Genomic DNA, 9,764 nt, shown 5'->3' with positions numbered 1-9,764 from the left:
TCTGCTGGCGCTGCCATAGGTGGCTCTGGTGAGGATTTGGGACCAGACTTGGCTCCTCTGCAGGAATCGTATGTACTCATTTTTAAGACTTGTTTATTTTATGTGTATGAGTGCTGTTCTGCAGGCCAGAAGAGGGCGTCAGATCCCAGATGGCTGTGAGCCACCATGGGGGTGCTGGGAATTGAACTTGGCCTCTGGAAGAGCATCCAGTGCCCTTAACTCCTGAGTCATCTCTCCAGACTCATAATTCATGTTATTTCTGAACTGTCACTCATTTTTAACAGTTTGGCAACCAGTCACCTTTCCCTGGAGCAGTGCTGGCTAGCAGCCTCACTGTGCTGTGTGCGCCAGGAGCAGCTCTGGGCAGATTTCGAGTTTCTATCGCCATTCAGCTAATGTTGCAGGATGTTTCCCAAAGTCACACTGCATCCCACACCTCCTGTGCTCCTCCCAAGGCATCTACATCCACACCTGTTGTGCTCCTCCCAAAGGCACACCATTGTTGTGCTCCATGTTTGCATCATCTAACTTACTTATAAGGATGAGTCTCTACCATTGCCTCATTTATACATAGACCAGAACACGGAGGTTAGGTGACTTTCCTAAGGACGTGTGGCTGGGAAGCGTGGAAGCTGAGCTGGGATGGAATCCCAGGCCCTACTGATCCCAGAACCTGTGATGTGTCACTACCTCTGTAACAGGTATACACATGGCTCAAAGCCTTGGTCACTGGGCGTGGTGGTGAATGACTTTAGTCCTGGCACTTTGGAGGCAGGGGCACCAGGAATGCAATCTCGAGGAGAGCCTGGGCTACATAGCAAGACCTTGCCTTAAAAAAATAGAGGAATGTCTGTTAACTAAAAGGTATTTTTTTTTTTTTTTTTTTTGGTTTTTCGAGACAGGGTTTCTCTGTGGTTTTGGAGCCTGTCCTGGAACTAGCTCTTGTAGACCAGGCTGGTCTCGAACTCAGAGATCCTCCTGCCTCTGCCTCCCGAGTGCTGGGACTAAAGGCGTGCGCCACCACCGCCGGGCCTAAAAGGTATTTTTTATTTTCCATTCATTCAACCAGTGAAATTTTTTTTTTTTTGAGACAGGGTTTCTCTATGTAGCCCTGACTATCCTGGAACTCACTCTGTACACTAGGCTGGCCTCTAACTCACAGAGATCCACCTGCCTCTGCCTTCCAACTGCTGGGATTAAAGGTGTGCACCACCACTGCCTGGCTCAATCAGTGAAAATTTAAAGTATGTATGTGAGTGTGTGTGATGGTGTGTGTGTGGTGTATGCTCTCAGGTGTGTATGATATTACACACACACACACACACAGAGGCCAAGTGAGGATGTCAGTTGTCCTGCTGTGTCACATTCTCCTTCACTCCAGCGACATGACCTGGACCTCTGCTGGCAGACAGAAAGCCCCAGAGACCCTCCTGTCTCTGCCCACCATAGCGCTGGGATTATAGATACACACACATGACCATGCCCAGCTGTTACATGTGTTTTAAGGATTTGAACTCAGATCCTTGTGCTTGTTCAGCAAGTGTTCTTGCCCACTGACCCATCTCCCCAGGCTCTAATCTGAAAATTTGTTTGCACGTTTGTTTGTTTATGAGATGTCTTAGAGAGTGGCCTTGGCTGGCCTGGTGCCTCCTTTGTAGCTCAGATTGGCCTGGAACTCATGTAGTCCTCCTGCCTCATCCTTCCAAGTATTGAAAGTACAGGCAGGTGTTACCAGGAAATGTTTATAGAGGGTGTGTTTTGTGTTGAAGATTCGGGGAATATGAAAGTGAACAAATTGGACAATGTTCTCATCTTGTGAGAACAAGGGAGTAGGGATAACGATAGTAAAGGAGACAGAAGAAAGGATTTCTAAGGTGACTGGTGACGCCCATGTAACCGTCAGCAAGGGTGACAGGAGTTGGCAGTCTGTGTGGTGGGCTGGAGGATGCTTTAGCCATGGAGGCATCTCTGAGCTCTGTGAGACAGCTACGTAAAAGTAGGAGGGTAATGGGGCTGGGAAGATGGCTCAGTGTGTAAAGTGCTTGCTGCCCAAGCATGGCAACCTGAGTTCAGATTTCCAGCAGCCGTGTAAAAGCTGATACAGAGGTATGTGCCCTGGCCCAGTGCTCGAGCAGAGACAAGCAGATCCCTGAACTCAGTGGCCAGCCATTGCAGTCAAACAGACTCAGGGTCTCAAAAGGAAACCGATCAGGAGGACACGTGATGTCCACTTCTGTTCTCCATAACGCATACACAGGCATCACACAAACACACACAGAGACACACATTAGGATTAGACAGTGTTGAGAAGAGCATTATAGACAAAGGAAATAATTAGAATTAGAAGAAACGGACTGGAGGGTAGGCTCAGTGCCTAAGAATGCTTGCTGCCCTTCCAGAGGAGTAGAGTTTCCAGTATCCACATCAGACAGCTTACAGATGTCTGTAACTCCAGCTGGCCACTGAGGGCACCCGCACACACCTGTCTGTAATGCCAACTGACCTCTGAGGGCATCTGCACACACCTGTCTGCAACTCCAGCTGGCCACTGAGGGCACCTGCACACACCTGTCTGTAACTCCAGCTGGCCTCTGAGGGCATCTGCACACACCTGTCTGTAACTCCAGCTGGCCTCTGAGGGTGCCTGCTCACACCTGTCTGTAATTCCAACTGGCCTCTGAGGGCATCTGCACACACCTGTCTGTAATTCCAACTGGCCTCTGAGGGCACCTGCTGACACCTGTCTGTAACTCCAGCTGACCTCTGAGGGCACCTGCTCACAACTGTCTATAACTCCAGGTGACCTCAGAGGGCACCTGCTCACAACTGTCTGTAATGCCAGCTGAACTCTGAGGGCACCTGCACACACCTGTCTGTAACTCCAGCTGGCCACTGAGGGCACCTGCACACACCTGACTGTAACTCCAGCTGGCCTCTGAGGGCATCTGCACACACCTGTCTGTAATGCCAGCTGGCCTCTGAGGGCACCTACTGACACCTATCTGTAACTCCAGCTGACCTCTGAGGGCACCTGCTCACAACTGTCTGTAACTCCAGGTGACCTCAGAGGGCACCTGCTCACAACTGTTTGTAATGCCAGCTGGACTCTGAGGGCACCTGCACACACCTGTCTGTAACTCCAGCTGGCCTCTGAGGGCACCTGCTCATAACTGTCTGTAACACCATATGACCTCTGAGGGCATCTGCACACACCTGTCTGTAACGCTTGCTGGCCTCTGAGGGCACCTTCTCACAGCTGTCTGTAACGCTTGCTGGCCTCTGAGGGCACCTGCACAAACTTGCATACAAGATGCCTACACTCACAAAGACATATACACATGAATACAAAAAAATAAATATATTTAACTTTTATTTATTTTTATGTGTAGGGGTGTTTTGTCTACATATATGTCTGTGCACCACATGTGTGTCTGCTATGCATGGAGACCAGAAGAGGAGTTCAGATCCCCTGGAACTAGAGTTACAGGTGGCTTTGAGCTATTATATAGGTGCTAGGATCCTCTGGAAGAGCAGTCAGCACTCTTAACCACTCAGCCACACCTCCAGCCTCAAAACAAATATTTAAAAAAAAACAGATGGGTGGTGGTGACACACGCCTTTAATCCCAGCACTTGGGAGGCAGAGGCAGGCAGGTCTCTGAGTTCAAGGCCAGCCTGGTCTATAGAGTGAGTTCCAGGGCAGCCAGGACTACACAGAGAAACCCTGTCTCAAAAAAACCAAAATAAATAAATAAAATTAAATGCAATAAAGATGGATATAATTTATAGAAATATGTGACTAAGAAACAGTCTGTCAATCAAGAAGAAAAACACTGAACTATTCATTTCCAGTTGGCAAATATGAAACCTTAGTGTGGTTATGACAAGAATATGGCAGTATTAGGAACCTTTCTCTTAAGATCTGTTTATTTTATGTGTTATGAGTATTTTTCCTGCATGTATATTCACCATGTGTGTGCAGTACCTCAGGAGGCCAGAAGAGGGTGTCAGGTGTCCTGGAACTGGAGTTATAAATGGATGGGAGCTGTACCCATGTGGGTGCTGGGAACAAATCTGAGTCCTCAGCAAGAGCAGCAAGTATTCTTAACTGCTGAGCCATCTCTCCAGCCCAAGAAGTATCCACACATTGGTGATGGAAATACATGTTAGTATAGAAATGATGGAATATTTTTTTGTAACAATGGGGCTGTATCCCCTCGTGCATAACAGGAAAGCTCTACCACAGTGACCGCATCCCCAGTCCAAATTATAGATTTTAGTTTGCCAGTAGAAATTCTACTTATGGGAATTAATTTTTTTTGTATATGTGTATGTAAGTGTCTGTGTGTCCATGTGTGTGTGATGTATGCACAAGCATGCGCGAGTACAAATGCCTGTGCATGTGTGGAGGCCAAAGCAAGATGTTGGATTTCTGGTCTACCTCTCTCCACCTTATTCCTCTGAGACAGGGTTTCTCACTGAATCTGGAACTAGGCTGGTGGCATACATGTGGCATGCATCACACACATAACATGTCAGCTACCTTTCTCCACCCAGCACAGCACTGGGGCTATGTATGCACAGCCACACCCAGCTTTTTACATGGTGCTGAGAATGTGAACTCATGTCTCATCAAGTGCTCTTACTATCTCCGAGCCGTCTCCCTAGCCCCCACTGAGGGAGTTTATCTTAAATAAATAAGCAGATACTCAAAGATGCAACTACAAAACATATTTATAAAAATAAATTTGGTTGGGTTCTACACTGGAAAGGGTAAAGTAAGGCCGACAATGTGTCAAACTAGAATAATGCGCACACTGTACTCTTTATTTTGAGAAGGGTCTCGCTGAATAACCCTAGAACTGTAGACCAGGCTGGCCTTGAACTCACAGAGATCCGCCTGCCTCTGCCTCCCAAGTGCTGGGATTAAAGGTTTGTGCACCCCCATGCTAAGCTTCACAGTATACTTTTTATCTTTTAATGTCATAAAGGTTTTAAACACCTTATTTTAATGTATAATACATAAAAATGGATAATTTTGAGTGCCATTAAATGGATTCTTTTTGTGTGTGGCTGGGAGTTAAGCTGGAGTCTTGATCATGGCAGGCAAGGGTTCTACCAATGAGCCATAGTCCAGATCTGCAATACATTTATCATGGCAGGCAAGGGTTCTACCAATGAGTCATAGTCCAGATCTACAATACATTTTTATACTGAAAAAGTTAAAGCACAGAATACAGAGGCTGGAGAGATGGTTCAGTGGTTGCTGCTCTTACAGAAGAGCCAAGTTCAGTTCCCTTAAAAGCTGGATGTACCATCTCCAGCGCTCTCTCTCCTCTCTCTCCTCTCTATCTCCTCCCCTCTCTCCCCTCTCTTTCCTCTCCTCTCTCTCTCTCTCTCTCTCTCTCTCTCTCTCTCTCTCTCTCTCTCTCTCTCTCTCTCTCTCTCTTTCTCTCTCTCTCTCTCCTCTCTGCACACTGACCTCAGGTTTGTTGTGCATTCCGTGTTTCCTTCTCACTCACGCCAGGTAATTTCAAATACTGCAGCCCAGAGTTGATACAAAAGTTGCATTCAAGACAATGCTGACACTCACACAGCATAGGCAGATGCTATTTAAGATCACAGCTGGGCGGTGGTGGCCCATGCTTTTAATTCCAGCACTCAGGAGGCAGAGAAAAGCAGATCTCTGTGAGTTTGAGGCCAGACTGATCTATAGAGTGAGTTCCAGGACAGTTTCTAAAGCTACAGAGAAACCCTATCTTGAAAAAAACAAAAACAAAAACAAAACAAAAGAAACAAAAACATGACAACCAGAGATCTATCCCCAGATCAAAGGAGAGAACCAATTCCTGAAAATTGTTCTGACCTTCACATGCATGCAACGATATACACATGTGTGCATACACATACACATAATAATATATAATATTGAATATTATATTATAATAATAATGTTATTAAATTAAAATTTGAGATGGCATATTGTACACGAACATGCAGAAGAAAGTATCACAATGATTAAAAACTATGTCTCACCATTCACAGTTAAAATGATCGTGTACACAGAAAATTCAAAGCCGTCTATACACAAACAGTTAGAAGTGATGTATGAGCTTGTCAAGGATCCAGACACAGGGCTGGTGCTCACAAGCAGCTCGTTATAGTTGTACTTACTAGCCACAATCAAATCAAAACTGAAATGTTAAGATATCATAAAAATAAACTACTTGGGATGAACTTAGCAAGAAGTCTGCACCTTCTATGATGACACTATTAACCATCTCAGATGAGGAAGTGCCTGCCAGAGGGACCTAGGCTCGGAGGCATCTATTTCCACCAACGCACGGGTGCTAGAATGTTCTTGACAGTTTTATTCATAGTTATCTAAAGTAATAAAATCAACCAGTATCCACCAACCACAGCCTGGGAAATTTGGGGAACATGAAAAGGCGCAAACTGCTGGCCCAATCTACCACACAGATGACCTCATGGCTTGCTACAAAATATATGTTCTAGGGGTCCACTTTTAGAGAGCTTAAAACCAGGCCAAACAGATCTGAAATGATAGATACAAAAGTAATCACTCTCGGGGGGGGGGGGGTTGCTTCTACCTGAGGGGGGCACAGGAGAGGTCAGGTATGTTTCCACCCGTTGACGTTAGTGGTCATAAGAACACACACACAGAGCCAGTGAGCTCACTTCCTTGGTGTAAAGTACATCTTGACTTAAAATTGAAGTTGATAACTGTGTAAAAATTATAAGCATAGTTAGGCCAAACAGAGCCATGCCAGGATACGAGGGCCCCGTCATACTTTCTGGTAGGGAGCTGTCAGGGTGTGGACCAGGGCTCGACACTGCTTACTGTAACCAGAGGCCCACAGATGATATCTTACTGCTGCTATTGACCAACAGGATGAGGAGACCATGCTTTGGGAAGGCCTGTGTTATCGCGTCTTGGTTCTGGCGGAGCGTTACGGCTGGTGGAGCCTGTTCTGTTTCATGCTTTTCTCCCAGGGCTGGACCTGCAAATTTCCTTCCAAATGGCTGCTTTTCCCTGCCTACCTTGGCCTAGAAAGTGGGTGGGACTTACTGTGATGGCTGCCACCTGGAACGCTCAGATCTTTGGCCACAGTATCTCGGGCTTTCCGTATTACCAAGCCCTCACCCGCATCCCACTTCCGATGCCTGACCTAGCACCATGGCAACTATGAGCATCCTGAAGGCAGAAGCAGAGCCTAAGGAGACACTTACTGCCCTGCCCTGGAGTCCCAGCATGAGGGTAGATACAGCCTTTGAGGGATGGCCGAAGTGAGTTAGGCCCGAGTGTAGCCCAGGGCCTAGGAGCTTTGCATGGGGTGGCTACCAGAGCTAACACTCCCTATGGCCATGGGGTTTCGGCTGGCTGTGCAGCAGCACCTCTGACAGAAGCTCTCCCATGGTTATCAGTCCCCCAGGCATGGCTAGGAGTGGCCCTCGGGGAGGGGGTACTTAGGGGAACTGGGCCCGGGAGCTGTGTGTATCACCTCTCTTAATCTTTGTCGCAGATGCTGGAGTTGTTACCCCACTTACAGAAGGGAACTGAATGCCAAGAAGAGGGCCGCCTACTTGGGATCTGCAGCCTGGGAGGAGCAGGGTTCCAAGAGCATTGCTGTTCACCTGTGGCAACCTGCAATGCATCCTCCTCCCATGCCATCACCAAGAAAGGGGAGCTTCTTCTACACTGAGGCATGCAGCCCCAGCAGCTGCCGGCACCCCGGGGGTCAACGTTCTGGAGTCTCCCCACGCTCAGAATAGCTCAGGCCTTAAGAGCTTCTGTCCCTGCTCCTCCCCTGCTCCCGCACTGACGTGCTCTGGACTCTACTTACCTCCCTGCCGTTGTTGCTGCTCCAGGGTGCTAAAGTGGGTGCCCAGAGGGTTCCACCTGCATGCTCGCTCCTGGGCTCAGCCCCCGAGAGCAGGAGGACATTGTGGTGGAATGCCTTGGGTAATTAGTGGCAGTCCGGCTGAGGCTGGGGCCTTGGTCTGTCCGGAGCTGAGGGAACCTTCTCTGACGGGATCAGGGGAGTTTACCACACTGATCACACCAGGGCCAGGAGTGACAGACCCACCACATCCTGCAGTTCGCAGGCGCTTCACCCACTGTCACTGCAGCTCAGCTCCTCAGCTCTTCCTGTGCGGGACTCCACCTCAACCCTCCTTCCTGTCTAGTTTCAAAAGCCAACAGCCTTGTTGACAAATCAGTGAGCCGCTCGGCCCCCAAGCTCACCTCGATGGTTTTGTCACGGCCTCCAGAAGTCTAAAGTGTGGGGAAAAGATGCTGGGTCTCCATTCTGGGTCTGAGCATCCATCCCTACAGCATGTGTTCAGGAGGTGGTGTAGTGCCAAGACACTTGCCTTCCACCCAGACAGACACCGTCAGTAGGCGGTAGCTTTTAGGTGGGTGGTGGGGGAGCCAAGTGAGCAAGGAGGAAGTTAGTACCTGGCTTTAGGTCATACTGCTAAGAGACAGCTTGTGGGGCCGCAATGCCTGTGTACTTGCAGGCTTTGATATGGTGTACTCTTACTAGACCTCTTCCTTTCCGCCCAAGGTCCTTCTGGCCTAGCTCTAGTCTATGTCTAGAGTCAATGGACCCCAAAGACAGTCACCTCGATCCTGAGACAGCAGAATGCATCCATTCACAGCAGGAAGGTCACTTTGTCTCAGTAGGTGTCCTGCTCTGGCAGGAAAGGTAGGGTAAGGGCATGGCTCGGAGTGAACAAAGGAGATAAGCCTCAATAACTGACCTGTTTAGAACATCTAGTGACAGGCAGCAAGCCACTTAACACGAAGCCACTGAGGTGAGTTAGGCAGCCTGCGTGCAGGGATGCCAGGGACCTGCAAGGCCCCTGTGATTGTTATGAGTCCATCTTCATTGAGAGGGGAGGGACTTTGGTGGTAGGTTAGAAACGCTATCTTCTTCCTTTCTGAGCACACAGGAGTAGGCACTGCGCTGGAGGACACAGTGGTGAGGCTCCAGGCAGAGCATAGAATCGGTGGCTGCAAGGTGGGGCTAAGATGCCTGAACCAGGTACCTACAGCATGTTGGGAAAACACAGGGGCCTTGTGGGCCTAGCAGACTTTAGAGGCCCAAGAGCTCAGCTGCCTGCTCTAGGGATCTGGCAGGAGAGGAGATAATTTCCTCTCTGAGGGTCATGGGGAGCATCCCAGTGCTAACTCCCTGCTCAACTCCTCACCTCCTCACCTCCTCACATGGGCTATTCTGTGCTCTCTCTCTCCCCCCTTCTCCCTCCCCCTTTGTATACATTCCTCCAGGATCATCCTCACTCTGAGACTTTTGGTCTTAACTTGGGGAGTGTGAGGTTTCCTGCCTGCAGGTCAACGGCTTTCCCTGTGAGCTTCCATTTTTTCTTTCTCTCTCTCTCTCTCTCTTTCTCTTTTTTTCTCCCAAGGCAGGGTTTCTCTCTGTAACAGCCCTAGCTCTGTAGACCACGCTGGCCTCAAACTCACAGAGCTCCATCTGCCTCTTCCCTGTGAGACTCCTTACCGCGGCCAGTGGTCATCTATCCAAGCTGGACTGTGTCTCAACACAAGCTGCTTTTAAGTAGACAAGCCTAGGACACGGCAAGGGCTGGAGCATGGGAAGTGAGCAAACTGGAGGTCTGGTCACGCTGCTGTGGCTGCATGGTTCACTTGTGTTCAGCGGGCATTGTTGCGGGGCCAAGTGTTTTCTTTTTGTGCTAATCCTATGAAGGCAGGTGGTTTCT

This window comes from Chionomys nivalis, chromosome 7 (assembly GCF_950005125.1).
Source record: "Chionomys nivalis chromosome 7, mChiNiv1.1, whole genome shotgun sequence".
NCBI classification, from domain to species: domain Eukaryota; kingdom Metazoa; phylum Chordata; class Mammalia; order Rodentia; family Cricetidae; genus Chionomys; species Chionomys nivalis.
The sequence above is the reverse complement of the archived record's forward strand: the minus strand, read 5'-3'. Positions refer to the sequence as shown.